The sequence below is a fragment of the Emydura macquarii genome, unplaced genomic scaffold, assembly GCF_026122565.2.
Source record: "Emydura macquarii macquarii isolate MOO-44397 ecotype Brisbane River unplaced genomic scaffold, CSIRO-AGI_Emac_v2 contig_629, whole genome shotgun sequence".
Taxonomy (NCBI): domain Eukaryota; kingdom Metazoa; phylum Chordata; order Testudines; family Chelidae; genus Emydura; species Emydura macquarii.
In genome coordinates this window covers 3079754-3100116 of record NW_027130766.1, presented here as the reverse complement: position 1 = coordinate 3100116, position 20363 = coordinate 3079754, and the positions used below count along the sequence as shown (strand labels likewise).

General features: G+C 42.1%; 1 protein-coding gene across 4 annotated transcripts in view; it reads right to left on the bottom strand.

The window, feature by feature from the left end:
* The window catches only part of KANSL1 (KAT8 regulatory NSL complex subunit 1), a 151720-nt gene extending 131590 nt beyond the window's left edge, over positions 1–20130 (bottom strand). Inside the window, exons 1-2 of one of the 4 annotated variants that reach the window (XM_067541038.1) lie at positions 19469–20130; positions 18745–18889 (exon numbers count right to left, since the gene is read on the bottom strand). The gene's annotated coding sequence lies outside the window, so the exon portion shown is untranslated. Of the gene's footprint in view, positions 1–5497; positions 5642–18744; positions 18890–19468 lie in introns of those variants that run through there. The other 3 variants (XM_067541036.1, XM_067541034.1, XM_067541035.1) reach the window with 3 other exon arrangements.
* Between the last annotated feature and the right edge of the window lie 233 nt (positions 20131–20363).

The window sequence follows — 20363 nt, the reverse complement described above, 5'->3', positions numbered from 1 at the left end:
GTGACGTAATTTGATATAATGTCTTTGACATGGAACCCCCAACATTTATAAAAAGGATAAAGGATTGGGAGAATCATTCTTCAGAGCAGAGCCGCAGTTAAGGGTCAAAAGGAAAAACAAAATGTGAAATGTAAGCCATAATAAAGCATTTTTATGAACATTTTAAGTCTAAACAAAATATCTGAAAACTCAATTCTTCCTGTACTTACAAAACAAATGGAAAGATAGGTGTTCCCCCTACCACAGCAGACACCATCACAAACCTTCAATGCAGAGCGCTTTCCGGTTATTTTAGGTATCTACTGGGTAATTTGCCAAGGAAATATAACCTTGAACTCAGGATTTAGGCAATAAGAAAATATATTCAGATTTGTTGTACACATTCTATCGCTGCAGTTAAAGTAACACCTCCTTTAACTCATGCTCTTTTGAAAAAGTATTAGGGACAAAATATTAGCATTAACTTTCAATATTTTGCCAGAATGTTTCACTGCCATATAACACTTTACATTTTAAAACACTGTACAAGCATTAACAAATTAAACCTTGACACCCATGGGTGGGAGTTCCATATTTTCACCATTTTACCAGTCAGAAAACAGTTTAAGTCACACCCTGTGTCACATGGCAAAATTAGTGGCAGAGGCAGAACACAGGAGCTCCTAGTCCCATGCTCAATCCACTACACTATACTGCCTCTCAAGACATTGAAGTGTCTTATTCTGTATTGAATCAGTAATCCAATACACCATTATTCTGACCATGATCCAAAAGCTTATATTTAGCAAACTGTTGCCAGACAGCCAATAGATCTCCACTTTAAGAACTGCTCAGGATCTCATGATGAAGAGGACAATTCACAGGGGATCACAATCACAGCATACAACAACCAGAAGTGCTGAACACTTTCTTCTAATAAGAGAAACAAAGTGTGTGAATGACTTGATAAAGTCCATAGTTACCATGTAGGAATTGGTTCATCACTTTTCATTTCTGAAGCCCAGAAATAAAGGAAGTTGATCATAACTTTTCCAATCATATTCACTGCTGCACTAAGTCACTGCAGGCCTCAGTAAGAGAGTATAAAGATCATGAATGGGACTCAATGAAGTTTGGTATAACTTAGTAGAGACTTCATAAAGCTAAAATCACCAATAACTTTCAGTAAAGAAATAGATTTCAATAAAGCTATTTTAAACAAAACACTTTTCACCCTCAATGCTTCGCAGAGCCAGTGGTGAGAGAAAAGTAATTCAGCAGCAACATGTCTCAGCGGAGGAGCTGACAAAGATATGGTCAAACAGGTCTGAACAGACCTGTAATCAGTACCCTTTCCTCTCTTTAGATTTGTTTCATCTATTCTTTCTCCAATCTGTTTTTTCTTGTTGATGTAAAGAAAGAAAAATGTTTTCATCTCTGATTCACATACAGCAGTGCCCAAGTTCCACTCTTGAGAATTAGATCTCCTTGACCACAAGCACTGCTATTTCATTTTCTGTTTTCATTCTTTAACTTAAATTACAGTTTGGCAAAAATATGGTTTGCAGAGAAACAAGTAAGGAGAAGTTATATTTCCCATCTCTTCTTGGAGTCTAAACAGTTTTGCAGTAAGCTATTTGCATTGCCCCCCTACCCTGAAGACCCCGTTTGAGTGTACTCTGAAGAGAATATACTCATGGCATAATAGACTAAATGACTATAACCAGGACTCTGATGCGTGGCAACTCCCTGTCCAGCCAAGGAGAGACAGGAATCCTTTTTCCTAATTGTAAAACAAAGCAGTTCAAAAGTTACGTCTTTAAGCATTCAGCTAAACAATAGTTTAGGAGCCTTGAGAGGATTTTAATTTTGGGAAGTAGAATTCTAAGAAGCTTTTGGACATTCGTTTCAGATACATACAGTATATTCCAAGATGTTATAAATACAATTTCCCCACTCATAAAATACATCAAAGGAAATTGTACTTCACAGATCACCTGCCATTCTGATTGTCCAAATGTTGAGAGGCTCTTTTGAACAAGACTACAAACACAACATAAAGGACCATACACAGAAAAGTTGTATTATTTGGTTGAGCCAGCATATTACCCGATACCCAGAAAAAGTTAACCTAATGACAGCTTGTCATCTAGGGTCCATCTGATGCAACAGCTTGTCCCAATCGCATAGCCACACAGGGTTTGATTTTTTTTTAAAATGTGTGGGAGGTAAGATAGCACTGAAGTTTATGATAAGCAAAATGCTTAAATTTAAAAACCTTCAAAAATAAGTTAGTTTTCAGAAGAGTTTTAGAATTTTCTAATAGAAGAAAAAAATGAATGAAGTATAATCTTCTATCATCCACCCCCCCTTTAGGATGCATGAATAAAGAATGCCTGAATATATTTTTATTCCTTATTTACCTTATTAGAACATCAAATCTGATTTTCCCTGGCTTCACTGGTGAACTACTTGGGGAACACAAAGCATATGTAATGTCAGCTCTCTTAACTAAAAAGGTAAGGTGTTGAAACCCCAGTGACATGCTTTCTCCAAAGTGTTCATTGGGTGTTGGAATTATATATGTTAACAAAACCAATTTTAAAACTGTGATTAAAGTCACTTCTCCTTTACAAAAACTGTTCGGCTTTTACTCTTGATTTTTGCAATATTCTCCAGTCCTCAATCTTCCAGGGTGGACTTTTCTTGCATTTAGTGTTTAAAAAAAAAAAAAAAAAAAAAAAATGCTACAGAAAGAGAAAACAAAAACCCAGCTACCTATCACCTTTTTGGCCTTCTTTATACGTAATAAAAGAAGCATAAGAGGACAATAAGCCTTTCATCCTTCCCCCTTTTCCAGGTCACCTTTAACTATGTTGTAATTAAGTCCGGAGTATGGCTATATTTGCAGTGTAGACAGGGCCTAATATGGATTTACAGTGATCCCACTGAGATGGTATGGTTAAGGGAAAAAGAGGTTTCTCAGCCCCTCCCCCAAATTAGGCTTTGCCAGTAGCTTACCTTAAGAGGTCCTACTATCAAGTCAGGCAACTATTCTCATGTTTTAAATAAATAAAAAGATCAACATGATTTTATATTTAAGTTAATAAGTTTGTGACTAAAATCTATAAAACACCATCACTACCCATAATATCTTTCCCATATTGTATGGGAGGGTTTAAGGGGAGAATACACACAATGAGTAACTCGCATGGTATTATACATTCCCCTCTGAAAACTGTTGGGGTTTTTTTTTGTTTGTTTTTTTTACAATTTAAAAAAGTAATCTTATTTAGAAAAAAAACCAGAGCCCCTTCACAATCTAAATTTAACGAATTACAGTTTAAGTACGTGTGTTTAAATTATACTAAGACACCAACTGGATTGTCCAAAAGGAAAAATTAGTTTATTGTATCAAAGAGAGTGTTATGACTAAAGTAACTTTCCCAATTTCACAACACATTTTAACTTCCCTGAGGATGGGCTTTTTACCTTGTCTTATTTTTAGAAATACACATCACACATCACATGACATGATGTAACTGCTAGCAAGAAAATGGCCTAAACTATTCAAAATATAGTGGTCAGACAAAAAATCCAAATGAACTAACACAGCAATTCCTCACGTACAATGGCGAGTTTTATGGAAAATTACAATTCTGTTTACTACTCTCAGTTGTGGTGTATATAAGATCCTATATAAACCTCATTGGCCAAATTTTAAATGTACATAGATTTCATTAGCAGGAAAGTCTATGCTCCAATTTACAGAAAAGGTTTTTGGGGGTTTTTTTGTTTTATTTTTGTTTTTGTTTTTTTTGTTTGTTTGTTTTTTTTGTTTTTTTTTGGGGGGGGGGGGGGAACACCAATAGGCAAATTTGTTAAAGAAAATACTCCTTTAAAAGAGCCTGAGCAAGTCTAATTGTAGGCAAATTCCTGTAATCCAGCACGAAAAATGCTCTAAACCCCTTATCATAACAGACTTGCAAGAACAGAATGGTCTTTAAAAAATGTGAATACAATTTATATGCTTCTGTTTAGAGAAGCAAATGAAAACATTTTCTCCAATCCAAAATTATTGGAAATAACCATACTCACATACAACACAACAAAAATTCAACTGGTTTAATGGATCAACCCATGTCAGAAAAAGACTATTGTAGCCCCAAATGGATGGAAGGGAAGACCTGTATACACACACACACACACCCTCCAAATAAATGAATTACTGCATTTAAAACCATGAGAAGGTAACAGACATTTACACACGTGCCTCACTACATGCTACTTTTCATACTTAATTTTGCACTTGGGCCCAATGTCAGTGTGAAGGGGCAAGCTCCTCATACAAAATTATGCAAGGTGGAGATTATGCAACTTTCTTCTGTTTACTTTAAAACTCCTTGGGGGTTTTTTTTGGGGGGTGTTCCTTTTTATTTTTAACACCCTCATCATGTTTGTTTCCTTTCAAAGGGATAGTTTTGTGTTGGCTTCTTTGTTTTTGAGGGGGCCGACTTCAGATTAAGGCTAGCATATAGCCACTACACACCATACAAGCGGCAACAACACCACAATGACTGCCAGCCACGTGACAGAGAGACGGCCACACACACGGGCAGGGAGTGTGAATGGAACGGGGGGGGCAATGCAGGGCTATTTTGGAACTTTCGGCTCCCCCCGCATTCGAATGGCCGGGCTCGAAACGTTCCAAAGGCGCTCGCTCGAGTTTAGACGCGAGCCACAAAAGGCTCCAGCCCTTCTACCCGATTTCAATTTAAAGTGGCGCCATCAAACCAACCTACTCCCCGCCGCCGCCGCCGCCTCCACGCAATGGAGCCGCAGTACTTTGCTAGCCGCACGCACTAGGGGAGGGAGTGGAAATACACAGACATTAGCACAAGGACAGAGAGCTCCAGACTAGAGGGAGATTTAAGATGCAGAGCGGAGCTCAGCGGGAGCAGACCAAAATACAGCCACTTCCCACCAGGAAGGCACCGAGCCCGGCAGCGAAAACAAAGTCAGGCCCCTGCTCTCCCCCACCCCTGCCTCCCCCACACGCTCCCCCTCCCCCCGGCTGAGAGATCCGCTACAGTGTGACACCCCCCCCGCACCCCCCGCCCGCAAGTACTTTACCCCAAACACACCACAAAGAGCCCCGAGCCCGACCGCGCCTGGCACAGGGAGGGGCGCGGGGGGAGAGGGGGGCTGCAGCCGGGCAGAAAAGTTCGGGCTCACGCCGGGACTGGAAGCCCACATCCGAGGCAGAGGCGGCGGCGGCGCCGGGCAGGGAGGCAGCCGCGCTCGCGGATGGGGAGGCTGAGCGCGAGCCCCCCTTTCTTCCCCGCCCCGGCACGCGGCGGGAGCTCCGCAGAGGGCGAAGGAGCCATTTAAAGTTGCCTGGCTGCGCCGGGCCGGCGGTAGTTGCAGTAACAAAGGGGCAGCGGGAGGGAGGGAGGGAAGGAGAAAGGGCAGCGGGCGGAGGGGAGCGGAGCGGGAGCGGGGCGGCAGCGGCACCTACCACGTGATGGAGCCGAGCGCACAGTCCGGGCGGATTCAGCCCCGCACAAAATGGGCGCAGTTTGCAAACAAGCGCCGACCGAGGGGAGAAGGGGAGCCGCAGCCGGCACAGGCGCCGCCAGCCCCGGCCACAGCCCCGGCCACAGCCCCGGCTCCCCCCCCGCTCGGGCCCGCCCCGGCTTCCCCGGCGGCGGGGAGCTGGGCTCTTCTCTTTCTCCCTTCCCGGGTGCAGAGCAGCGGCGGCGGCTGCAGCCCGGGCTGGGGCGGGGGGAGAAGCTGGTCCCCCCACCCCCGGCTCGGGGAGCAACCTGGAGCCGCCGGCGGCGGGTCCTCTCCTGTAGGCGGGCGCTGTGTCGGGCGCTCCGTCTCTCTCTCCCCGCCCGGGGCGCGGCGAAGGCGGCGGAACGGGCGCTGCGGTGCTTTTCCCCCCCGCTCCGGGTGAGAGCGGCGGCGGCGCTGCTCGGAAAATGGCGGCCAGGCTCCTTCTCTGCCCTCCCCCTCCCTTTAATCGGAGAATGCACCGGGCGGGGGGGGGGAAGGGAAGGGAGGGGAGGCGCAGCGCCCCCGCCGGCCGCCGAGCGCACTGCGGCCGCGCCGCCCGCCCGCCCGCAGCCAGGGGGCCCTGCAGAGCCGGCGGCCGGAGTGCGCGGGGCCGGCAGCGCGCGCTCCCGACCGAGCTAGCGCGCGCGCACGCGCGCCACTGCGGCGCCGGCCCGGCCGGGGAGCGTGCGTCAGCCCGCCCCATGGGGCGGAACCCGAGCCCGGCCAGTGCAGCGGGCGGTATCCGGGCCAGCCGGTACCGGATCCCGTACAGCGAGGAGTGTTTGTGGGTCACACTGAGGGGCCCGAGCCCTGCTGGGCCCCTCTCGCCGCGCACGCCCCGCGGAGCCGTGCACGTCCGGCCTAGCTGGGGCCCGCAGACCCCGGCGGCTGCCTATTGTCCTGCTGGTGCAGTCAGGCGCCACTTACGCTGCAGCAGGCAGCAGCTGCGCCCCTGTAAAGCACCCGCGGGCCGCTAAGGGGCGCGCCTCGAACAGTTTTTTTTTACTCCGCATGCGCCGCATGGCCGCGCAGGGAGGGGGAGGGCTGCAGGTGACGCGGAGCATGCTGGGAAGTGTAGTCCTCTCATAACCAGGCGCTCTCAACAAGAAGAGAGTTCTATGCAGGCTCAGAACAGGCACAGGGTATCCCAGCCAGCTATATGTCCTGCAGCCATACGCACAGTCCCAGGGACTCTATAACGACTCCATCTAGCACTCACCAAAATCAAGCAGCAACAAGACTGAGATTTTTAAAGACTTAAAATCCATCCCCACAAGGAATTCTTCCTGCAGAGGAGGACTATGGCAAGGCCAATATGGTACTACCACAAATACAAAGCTCTGAGACACTGCTTGGAAAAGAAACTGAATTTGCAGTTTCCAACAAAGTTCAGCATCGGGTGAACCCGTTAGCAACCTTAAGGTTTTCAAAACATCCTAAAGAACATCTACTAGTGTGACCACCTGCCTGCAGGGATGAACTCCAGGCACCACAACATCATACTGCTATGCTGGTACATCAGCATGTAATAACATGTACTAATAATTTGATACAGTTATGGCAGCATGTGCCCTGACTAAACCATTAAGCATTGTAGGACAGTGGGTCATAAAAAAAAAAAAAAAAAAAAAAAAAAACACTACATCAGAGAAGACTTGCCATGTGTAACAATTGATTCCCATAGTAATACAGAAGCTCAAAATAGTGCATTTTATAAATGTTGCTCAGGTGTCTTAGGACAATACTGTGTTTTCTATTGGTATAAAAGGGATAGATTTTTTTCCCCTGAGTGAGTTAAGCAATTCCAAGCAAAGACAGGTGTGCTGCACAGATACTGATTCAAATACCCATCAGATGAACCTTAATCACATCACTTAGTAGCTATATTTTGATAAGTTTTTATCTTGATTGAAAGTAATGTAAACATGCACTCTAGGAAACAAAACTATGCTGTTACCTTAAAAATTTCATAGCAGGCAAAAATGGAGTTACTGCAACAAAACCCTTCTTACCTCGTACTGCAAAAATAAGTGCAAGAGTCCTGAAATGCATATTAGGGATTTTTTTGGGGTGAGAATTACTCAAACTTATTTAAGCAGTTTCCTACTAAAGGGAAGGGAGGAGATTTCTACAGAATGGAATTTGTACAGTAACACTTTGTCACCTGTGGGAGTGGTGTGTATATTAGTGGGCATGAGGGTAAAAATTTAAAAAAATCAAAAGGCAAAATTAAACTTAAAGTTAGAAGAAAGGCAATAGTTAAAATTGGAACAATATTTTTAAAAGCCATGGGGGTTAAATAAAATAGAAAAGGGAACAAAAATTAAAATTAGAAATATTTAAAAAGTTTAAGAACATAAGAAAGACCATACTGTGTCAGACCAATGGTCCATCTAGCCCAGTATCCTGTCTTCCCACAGTGGCCAATGCCAGATGCTTCAGAGGGAATGGACAGAACAGGTAATCATCAAGTGATCCATCCCATTGTCCATTCCCAGTTTCTGGCAAACAGAGACTAAGGACACTTCAGAGCATGCATCCCTGCCCATCCTGGCTAATAACCACTGAAGTACCTATCCTCCATGAACTTTAGTTCTTTTTTGAACCCCGTTATAGTCTTGGCCTTCACAACATCCTCTGGCAAAGAGTTCCACAGGTTGCTTGTGTTGTGTGAAGAAATACTTCCTTTTGTTTGTTTTAAACCTGCCACCTAATAAATTTAATTTGGTGACGCCTAGTTCTTGTGTTATGAGTAAAAACCACTTCCTTATTTACTTTACCAGTCATGATTTTACAAACCTCTATCATGTCCTGCCTTAGTCATCTCTCTTCCAAGCTGAAAAGTCCCAGTTTTATTAATCTCTCCTCATATGGAAGCATTTCCATACCCCTCATCATTTTTGTTATCCTTTTCTAACTCTAATATATCTTTTTTGAGATGGGGCAACCAGATCTGCATGCACTATTCAAGATGTGGATGTACTCAAAATGTATCAATTTATATAAAGGCAATATGATATTTTCTGTCTTATCTATCCCTTTCCTAATGATTCCCAACATTCTGTTAGCTTTTTTGATTTCCACTGCACATTGAGTGGATTTTCAGGCCACTATCCACAATAATTTCAACATCTCTTTCTTGAGTGGTAACAGCTCATTTAGACTCCATCATTTTATATGCATAGTTGGGATTATGTTTTCCAGTGTGCATTACCTTGCATTTATCATCACTGAATTTAATCTACCATTTTGTTGCCCAGTCTCACAGTTTTGTGAAATCTCTTTGTAACTCTTTGCAGTCTGCTTTGGACTAAACTATCTTGAGTAGTTTTGTATCATCTGCAAATTTTGCCACTTCACTGTTCATCCTTTTCCAGATCATATATGAATATGTTGAACAGTACTGGTCCTAGTACAGACTCCTGGGAGACACCACTATTTACTCTCTCCAGTCTGAATATTCCTAGGTTTTGTTTCCTATCTTTTAACCAGTTACTGATCCAGGAGAGGACCTTCCCTCTTTTCTCATGACAGCTTACTTTGCTTAAGAGCCTTTGGTGAGAGACCTTGTCAAAGGCTTTCTGAAAATCTGTGTACACTATCTCCACTGGATCACTCTTGTCCACATGCTTGTTGACCCCCCCTCTCAAAAAATTCTAGTAGATTGGTGAGGCATGATTTCCCATTACAAATACCATGTTGACTTTGCCCCCCAACAAATTGTGTTCATCTATGTGTCTGATAATTCTATTTTTACTATAGTTTTAACTAATTTGCCTGGTTCTGAAGTTAGGCTTATTGGCCTGTAATTGCAAAGATCACCTCTGGAGCCTTTTTTAAAAATTGGCTTCACATTAGCTATCCTCCAGTCATCTGGTACAGAAGCTGATTTAAATGATAGGTTACATACCACAGTTAGTAGTTCTGCAATTTCATATTTTAGTTCCTTCAGACAGTTGGGTGAATACCATCTGATCCTTGTAACTTATTACTGTTTAATTTTATCAATTTGTTCCAAACTTTATTTTAAAAACAAACCACCAAAGGCTCAGTAGAGGGGCAGCTGGAGAGAGTTATATAGTTTAAACATGGCATTTAAGAGACATGTCATTTATCACCAGACTATTTTCACTGCATTGTTTCCTCCCCCCCCCCCCTTTTGTCTGCATTGTCGTTATAACATCTATACACTTCAGGACCGGGACTGCCTGTATCTATGAGGCATCTTGCACGTCTGATATTAAAATATAAATTTTAGGTTTAGAAACTGGTTAATCCTTTGGGCCTCATTCCTTTAATCAGATCCACACAGGCACACCCTTCCACCCACATGGAGCCCCAATGACTTCAATGAGGCTCCACATAGGTGCAAGGTCCTGCCCATGTGGCTCTCATTGAAGGAATGAGGTTTTTATGTTCAACTCCTTAAATGTGACCCAAAAAGTGGGGGGGGGAATTGGATTGTGCCTCCCACCCCCATTCTTTTAGTATTATATGCAAGAAAAGCTTTATTTTAGAACCCCTGCTTGTTTTTACGTGATAGTCAGGTCCTGTCCCGAGAGTGTCTTCCAGGAAAAAACAGGTAGACAACTGATAAGCCAGTTGTACTATGACAATTATAAAGGAAGTGAAATCTGAGAGACAGAGAGGAAACTATTTTTAGTCACAGTTTAAAACTTGGGGGAAGGGAATGAGGAGCTGGGCTTGTTTGGTTTTGATACCACTTATTTAGCTCTAATGCCTGACAAACAGTTGGAGTTAGGTTCTTTTAAAGATTCAGTACCTCTACCCTTTCAATTAAGAAAAGAAAAAACTCCTCAGTTCCTTGAATTTCCAAGAGACCTCCAGTAGAAACAGGAAAAGCAAAGACTTGATATTCCTTAAACACTATGATAATAAATACATAACAGGATACAATAATCCCTCTTTTTGCAGCAGGGCAGAGAGGGAGAGAATGGCTAGATTCCTGTGTTTCGGACAAACTGCAGAGTGGGAGAAGGGGGTGGCTGTGTAAAAAGCTTCAAATTGCTAGAAGACAGGACCATGACTCTTGTGATGAGCCAATTTTACCCCATCTCTGCTGTTGCTGGAGCCCCCATTCCATCCATGTGCCTGAAGCGTCCTACCATTATGCCTTGCTGATCCCATACTGTGCATGAGGTCAGGAATTGGCATATATCAGCATCTGAGATCAGAGATGGGAGCAACCCTTGGACAGAGTGCTGGTCTGCAGAGGTGAGAAGCAGGTATCTACCCTTTGTGGAATACTTCTTTCAGTATTTAAAAAGTGGGACTGGGGGGGTCACGTAAGAGACATGGAAAGGAGGCAAGTCAGGGGCCAATTTAACTCTACTTAGAACTTTCAGAATTAATCTGTTTCATCTGAGGATTCTAAGGGCCAACTCCTGCAATTACATCTTTCACATTTTATGATGAGCTAATGTTAGAAGGCCCAGAATCTTACAACCAGACCCCTAAAATATATGTTTCTCATTTACACTGCTAGATTCTTTGGCCTTATGTGGGAAAGCCTTCTTCTGCACCTGCTGCAAATGAAATGCTCATTGCTAGAGCAGCACTAAAGGGTCTTAGTACAAAATGAGAATCAGATCCTATGTGTTGTATAACTGCACTGCAAAATCCACTACGGTATGAGCCATTAAAACAGTCCCCTGCACTGCACAGATAAGGTACCCTGCTAGTATGCAACTAAACCCTGATTCTGAATAAATTAAGCATGTGCATAAATGTTATGTGGATCTACAGCCCCTGACTTCAATAGGACAACTCACATGCTTAACTTTAAGCAGGTGCATTAAATGGTCACAGGATAGGGATCCTAGTACATATTTTCATTTGCAGTGAACCCTGTATAATAATTACCGTGCCACTAGCTGAGTAGCAGATGGAGACAGCAGGGTATTCAGCAAGAGACAGCAGGGTATACAGAAATTAGCTTGGGACCAATAATCACATTCTTAAATTATACTCTGGGCTCCATCCCTGATTCATTGCATTGTCCTGAGTAAGCAGCTTCACCTCTCTGCATCTCAGTGTCCCCATCTGTAAGTTGATTATACTTAGCTACCTTATTGGGCAATTGGGAGCAAGTGACTATATAGTGCTTGACATGTTCAAAGCACTGTACAAGTGCTAATTATCAATGATGCTTCTTAAATGAGCAGATGGGTCACTAGTGAGCAATCAGAAGCACCCTTTTTCTGAAGCCTAGTCTACACACAAATTTTGTACTGGTATTACTATTTCAGTGAGGGGTGCGATTATCTTCTACCAAAATAGTTATACCAGTATGACCCCTACCATAGATTCAGTATAAAAAACCTTAACTGGATTCTTAGTCGAGGAGGACACTGAAAATTATAAGAGGGAAATCAGTGAGAGAATCTGCTCCACATTTTTTACCTGTCTATACACAAATGCAAGGAGTATAGGAATAAACTGGAAGACTTGCAAGTATTAGAACATAAGCTAAATTATGACTTAGTTGACATCACAGAGGCTTGATGGGATAAGTCATGACTGGGATATGGAGGGATATAGCTTCTTCAGGAAAGACAGGCAAGGTAAAAATGGAGGAGGGGTTGCATTATATATCAAGAATATATATACTTATTCTGAGGTCCAGAAGGAGGTAGGAGGCAGACCAATTGAGAGTCTCTGAGTAAAGAGAAATGGGGTAAAAATAGGGGTGATGTCATGGTACGGGCTCTACTAAAGACCACCATATCAGGAAGAGGAGGTGAATCAGGCATTTCTAGAACAAACAACAGAAATATCCAAAACACATGACCTGGCAGTATTGGGAGACTTTAATTACCCAGATCTCTGCTGGAAAAAAGTGACATGTCAAAACACAAAATTTCCAGTAAGTTTTTGGAATGTACTGGGGACAACTATTTGTTCCAGAAAGTGAAGGAAGTAACCAGGGGGACAACCATTTTAGACAGGAATCTGACCAATGGGGATAAATTGCTATCAAATCTGAAGGTGGAAAGTAATTTGGGTGAAAGTGATCATGAAATGATAATTTCATTATTCTAAGGAAAGGAAGGAGTGAGAGCAGTAGAATAAGGACAATGGACTTCAAAAATGCAGACTTTAACACAATCAGAGAACAGGTAGGTAAGGTCCCATGGGAAGAAATTCTAAGGAGTTCAGGAGTGTTAGAAGGAGATTAATATTAAAGGCACAACCGCAAACTAGCCCGATGCAAAGGATAATAAGAAGCCAATATGGCTTCATCAGGAGCTCTTTAGGATTTAGGGTGACCAGATGTCCCAATTTTATAGGGACAGTCCCACTATTGGGGGCTTTTTCTTATACAGAGGCCTATCACCCTCGTCCCGATTTCACACTTGCTATCTGATCACCCTACTAGGGCTTGAAAAATCAAAAGTGAATCCTACAAAAAGTGGAAACATGGACATATTGCTAAGGAAAAGTACAAAAGAATAGCAAACATTCAACGACAAAATCATAAGAACGGCCATACTGGGTCAGACCAATTGTCCATCCAGCTCAGAATCCTGTCTTCCGACAAGTTGCCAATGCCAGGTGCTTCAGAGGGAATGAACAGAATAGGTAATCAAGTGATCCATCCTGTCAGCCATACCCAGCCACTAGCAAACAGCAACGCCTATCCTGGCTAATAGCCTTTGATGGACCTGTCCTCCATGAACTTATCTAGTTCTTTTTTGAACCCTGTTATACTCTTGGCCTTCACAACATCCTCTGACAAGGAGTTCCACAGATTGACTGTGTTGTGTGAAGAAACATTTCCTTTTGTTCATTTTAAACCTGCTGCCCATTAATTTCCTTTGGTGACCCCTATAGTTGTTGTGTTATGAGAAGGAGTAAACAACACTTTCTTTTTTACTTCCTCCACACCAATCATGATTTTACAGACCTCGATCATGTCCCCTCTTAGTCATCTCTTTTCCAAGCTGAAAGTCCCAGTCTTCTTAATCTTTCCTCATATGGAAGCTTTTCCATACCCCTAATCATTTTAGTTGCCCTTTTCTGTACCTTTTTCAATTCCAATGTCTCTTTTGAGACGAGATAACTTCTGCTCCTGGAAACTCTGTGGCATAAAAGTACTTATAATTGAAAATGATCAACTATGAGCCATAGTAATGTGTCTTTTTGTAGGGGGAAGGAAATGAGAAATAGGATATTTCATCACAGAATTAAAGCATTCTTTCTATCCACAGAATATGGTCCCATTGTGCCACAAAGTACACAGGTCCTTGATTATAGTAAGCAGACCAATGGTCTATCTCAGTGTTTCTCAATTAAATTTGGCCACGGAACCCTTTTGAACTCCATAAATAATTGCAGAACCCCCCAAACTCTTAACAGTCTTCAAATGTCGAAATAAGCAAAGGTCAGCATTTCTTACTTAAATTACACTTACACTGGATACCCTACGCCGGAAAATCCGAGACATCTTCCCTTTTTCGGCGGCGCAGAGAGCAGCTGCTCTCGGAACCCTAACAGTGTTCCCACGGAACCCCAGGGTTCCGCGGAACACCAATTGAGAAACACTGGTCTATCTTATCTAAAGGTCTGTCTAACAGTGGGCAATTCTGCATGTTTCAGAGGAAGGCATAAGCCCCTTCCCATTATGGCAATCATTTGTGGAACATGAATAACTACATCTTCCCACAGGGGAAGTTATAGGTAGATACAGGAAGTAGTATCTAATCATACTCCACAAACTACTGACAGGGTAATCTCAGAGGAGGGATCTCAACCCTGAAATTGTCAGACCAACTGGAGGGCAGAGTGTTGACTTTTACAGCACAGTGTAAGGCTAATGGGCGCAGTTCACCAGTGCCAATGCCTTGCACCTTGTGTCATAATTTACATTGATGCTAAATGGTTGTACAATGCTACCAAAGCAAAACAGTAGTATTTTACATTAGTTTTGCACAGTGAGACTGCACAGAAGGTGTAGAACACTGTAGACTCAGGCAAAAGCCTGAGTAAATTGATGGGGTCTAAGAAGCATGATGATGGAATGAGTTAAGAGAATGTTTCTTAAGAAACTTAAACTGATGCTGGTCAACATGTTGATTTTATACTGAGGATTGTACAAGCTCCCCAAGATAGATGTAAGTCTTAAAGGAATAAAATAACATTTCTAAATAAAACTAAACATATACCATCTTAGCAAAACTGGCATAGATCATACTGTAACTTTATTGCTTTAATTGCTAATTGAGGAGTTATTTCACTTTTGTCTGAATAAGGGGAAAAGCACATGAAGAGGGAAATGTAATCCTGCATCAAATGTAAAGTCTTTACCATTTGGACACCAGAAAGGTGAAGGCTAACAGTGTCATGGGAGTGATGCTTTCAATTTTTACACTAGGAACTTTTTTTTAATCATTTCTTTAACGCCAGTCCAGCTCCACTGATGTTGACAATGGAGTTGGAAGTATTAATGGAGACATCAGGAAGGGATTTTAACAATGTTGCCTAATCCTGTTCTCCAGAGTAAAATGATACAGCAGTAAATGCATCTGCATCCATTCTACGCTAGTGCTTCCACTCTTGGTAGCAATAGTGGAGCTGCATATGTGCTAGCAAACAGTATAAAATGTTTAGAAGCATTAGCTAGTTGTTAACTGGAATGGCATATATTTCATCTCAGTTCTTCTTCTTTATCTTTACCAAAAGGAAACCATAGCCCCCACCTCAGGCTGAAGGCCATATTTCTTTATTGATTTGACTTTCTACAAATACTGTCTTTTGCTTTTTCTCATCTTCTGAGCCAACAGAAAATCTGGGAATTTCTAGACACTGACAGCCTTCAGTGGTTGATAATAAAGATTCATATGTTAAAGTCTTTGCCGTTTTATTAGTAACCCCTTAGATTAACAACAATAGTTTTAAGTCTGTTACTTTTCACAATTGACACTGTTGGTTTACTTTTTGCAGGTCACTCTGACTAGACAATCAACTAGATTGGCTAGTTTCACTATTCTTAGTCAATTTCCACTTCCTGGTCTCCTGCCCTAGAACAACACTAATGACCTGTCTCCCTCCCACCTTCCCACTCTTGGGAGTCAGGGACAAGAAGCTCAAGTTCTGTATGGCTAAACCTCCCTCCTGCTGGCATGTGTGTGTATAAGCTATAAGAAATTTCACATAAAGAGCTACACTAGACTTGGCAGCTGTGCTTTAAGATGTCCTCATCTTCTGCACTCACATTTGCATTGTATGCAATGATTTCTCATTAGTCTGTGATATCCCAATAAAAGTTTAAGGAAACCTGTCATTTATAGAGGGGGCAAAAAATAATTACAGGATACAAAATCTTTATTAGACACCTATTAGCCAGCACCATCACAAAAGATGAGTGAGTGCAGGGACACCCCTTCCCCCCTGTAAGGTGCATGGATATCCCCTTGGTGAAAAGCCCAGTCCATTTCCAAAAATGCTGGGAGGTGCTGAAAGTCCTAACAAGATGCTGTGCGTGGATCTCTCTGGAGGAGTTATCTTTCTATCATCCTCTGGCTAATAATCATCTGATAATGTGAACTACTTGCCTCAAACATATCTTCTCACCCAACCCCTTCTGACTACTGTAAGGTAGAAGAAATTCATTCTCTCCCTCTCACAGCTACTCCAGAACCTCCTGATTACTCTACCTTTCAATAGCCTCCATTTTTTGGTTCTCTTTCAGACACCAAGAATATCTCAGATTGCCTGTCTGGTGCTCTTTAACTGCTTTTCCAAGCAGCAGTATGAAGCTGACATGGTTTATTAGTTTCACTGAGGCCTACCCGGCCCTGAGTATCAGCAATTAAACTGATCGGAATCTTCTCATATTTTTACTCTCCACTTTTCTTCCTGTTTTCCAGGTGGAACAGCAGAGCTAGTTAATCTGATTTAAAACATAAACAAAACACTAGATGCAGATAGCAACTAATTTAAAGCAAAAAGAAAGATGTAATATCAAGTAATGATATTACACCACACTCAAGTCAGAAGGCTGACTACATTTAATTTTACAAGGTATCCCAAGATATCTGTACATAGGTATAAAAGTGCTTTACATACCTATGGCAAATTCTTGCCTAGTTAATCCATTAATATATGGCAATTTTAATATTGGTTAGTCTTTTTCGCTATATTTTTAAACACATCTTGGGCCTGCTTTTCAAAGGTGCTATGCACCTATAGCTCTCATCGACATCAACAGAAGTTACAGGAGCACAGCACCTCTGAAAACAATCACACTGCTTAATTATAGTGACGACTTCCAAAACTTGTAGTAGAGAACTAAAATAAATAATATTTATGTTGTAGTAAGCACATACACAGGATATTAGTTTATACTGTTATGCTGGACAGCTAGTGAACAATCTACTAGTGTGTACTTGTCTAAATATCCATATGAATGGATGTATTAATTATTTTCTGTAACAGAAGAATTTGTTGTTAGTTCCACCCTGTGCAATCCCACTGAAATCAGGGTCTTTCATTTGACCTATATAATTTAGGGGGGGGAAGTTGGCTTTCACAACAATGAAGAAAAAAGCTCAATATGAGGCAGGATTGTGACCCTTTCTCCTTTTATGACTTGTTGCCCTTTTTGGTTTTTATTAAACACATATAGCTAGGTCAAACAGCTGTAATCCTTACATTATAATAATCAGTACTACTTACATAATGTTTTACTTCTTCAAAGCACCATACAAACATCATCTAATCCTCACAACCCCTTTTCAGGCACATCAGTATTATCCTCATCATTTTACAGAAGGAGAAAAGGCAGAGAGAGGTGAAGTGACTTATCCACACCAAACAGTTACTCAGCAGAAGACTCAGGATTAGAACTTTAGATTTCCTGAGCCAATGCTGAGTACATCAGACCACGCTGACAGGCATATGCAAAACTCTGTGGGAATTACAAGCACAAGTAACTAGACCAGGATCCATGTCAGCAGAGCAGAGAGAATATGACAGCCATATACAAGTATTTGAGGGGTACACACAACAAGGAAAAATACCTTATTTTAGGGTGATTCAAGTAGGAACCTAGGACTAATGGGATGAATCCAAGAGGGAAAAATAGGCTGAATATCAGGAAGCATTTCCCAACAGTGTGATCAGTCAGACTGAGGTGGTGAAAGTTCCATTTAATGAGTCCATTAAAACTATGATGAACACAGCATTAGACAGAATATCTTAAAGGACAATCCTGCACCAACTGTAATGGTGGGGGCTGCCTTAGAATAAGTTAGTAAGACTCAATAGGTGTTCTCCATTCCCCCGCAGTCTCTATTATTTCTAAAATGTTTCAAGTGTCCCTGCAATATTCTGTTTATATATAAAAGTGTTCACCTCATCAAGCCCCATCAAATGTTTACAAAAAAAAAAAAAATCTCAATAGACTTGGTATTAGCAGGTTATAACTTCATACAGTTGGAGTAAGGTTGACAGTATGGAGACACCGTCAATTCTAATGCATTTGGAAGTCTCCAGATAGATTTTCTGTCCTGGTTATCAGGTCTTCAGACCTCTGAGTTGACTTACACTCTGGAAAATAATTTCTACTAATTTCTTCTGTAAAATTATAAAAAAATATTAAGGAAGCTATTGCAAGGATATCTGGGTCGCACATTTTCAGCAGGGACTACCCAACTACTAATTTACAACATACAACGACCTCCCAAATACACTGCATCAGAAGACCTTAGCTGATAGTGTCAAAACTGATATAGCATTTCTGGTGCCATGCTGAGTGATCCTGAAATACTTAACTAAATTTATTAATAAATAAGTAAATAGTTTTTAAAAGTTTACATTCACACTTTAGAAAAAAAATGCATACATATACACACACTCCCAAAAAGAAGCTGTATGTATTTTAAACAATAAAAATAAAATCACCAGAAGTTGTTGTATTTTTCCAATTTTAGACCATTGATTTTCTTCCTCAGAAAGAGATCAAATCTCGATATGGAAAGTGAGCTCTTGTTTGCACTGTATTCCTGGATTTCCATTTTCTGGTTAAATATTTGTCATGAAAGTGACAAATATAAGCAGCACCATCAGAATTCTAAACAAAGACTCCAGATACCATGATGCTTTTCACAGTTCAGGCATTTTTGCATTAAGTAGAATTCTGAAAACAATATACCATTATAAAAAGGAAGGGATGGCAGGTCCTACCTTACAGGACATCTTGATAGAATCCATAGTGTCTGGAGCAGTTCCGAAAAGACTCAGGATGGAACTGTGAGGGACTCTTAATCCTTCTAGAACCAACCAAGTTCTAGTAGTTTTGCAAATCTTTCTTATTTCAAGAAATAAAAATCTGTAACCAAAAAAAAAATTAATTAGGAGAAAGAAATATGGCTTGCAAACAAAACATACATGATAGTTTTCAACTTGCCTTAAGGAAAAACAAAATCAGAATTTCAGAAGAAACTTATTTTTCTTATCACCACCCTACCCCAGAAAGACAGGATATAGACTAGAGCACACACACAAAGCAAACTGTGTAAAGAATTACAACAACTGGAAAACTAGACATCCCTGTAAACTACTGAATGACAAAACAGTTGGAAAGCATGGACAAAAACTGCACACTATATCGATTAATGATTCAGATAAAGAGAGTGAAGGAATGTAAAAGATGGATTGGGATTTAGGTACCTAACTCCCTTCCGCTCCTATGAAAATCCTATTTTAGGAAATTCCCTCCCTATCAAATTACACCTCAGTCACTGAATTACATATCATATTTATGAATGCCTGCCACCCTCCGAAAATAAATGTACTTTCCAGAATAAGAACTTTTGGGTGGGGAACAGTTTACAACAAACAAACAAAAAAAAGTACAGGGTTATTTCTGATGGGATTTTGTTTGTTTTAAGTCGTTCTAGAAACTCACCTTGAAAGTCTGGAATTTGCCTTTTTTTTTTTTTAAACAAAAATGTTTGGGTAAAATGGAGGATTGGAAATATAGAAAAAAAATTGTAAAAATACTTTCTACCCCATTTCCTACAATTTAGTATCTAAAGTCACTACAGCCACTGTGCCATGTTTGCTCCTGTGATGTGCCATAGGCTCCTTCTCGCCTCCTTCTGCTCCTGTCCATCCCTTTGGGATGGCTGGATTGTGCGTGGCTGTGGTCATTTTGTTTCCTTAACACAAGCAAACAAACAAAACCTAAACGCCTGCTGAGAAACCACGACGGAGGAATAGCCTGGAAACTCCCAGGCACGGTTCAGCCTCGGAGTTACAAGCTGTCCTTGCGCCAGGCACTTGCAACCCTCTTCAGACACGACGCTAACCCGGAGCCTTTCTAAAAAACCCCGAGCCCGCTACCTTGTATCCGCTCTGCATCGCAGCATGCGGCCGGCCCGGCTTAGACCTCATTCCCAGCCCCCCCGCGGATGCCCCCCGGCCCGATGCCCCATCCCTGCGCCAGCAGCTCCCAGCACTTGGCCTGCTCGTTTAGCCATCACCATTGTTGTAAATGCAACCAAATCGCGCTTCGTTTTGTGGGGGGCTGAGCAGCGGCAGATCTCTCCCTTCCCCTCCGCGTTTCAGGTCCAGCTGCGAAGTTCATGCTCTCCCCCACCCTTGATTCCCCCCCCCCCCCACCATCCAAACTCACTTTCTGGCTGGGCAGTAACCAGTCCCCTGCTTCCCCCTCCCCCCCGCCTTGGCCTGCTGAATTAGCTCTCAGCAGTCACTCCTCTCTGCCTGCATGGGAGAGTCACCGGAGCTGTGCTCGTTGCAGAGCAGCAGGGAAAAGACTCCGTGGCCCGGCCAGATAAAGT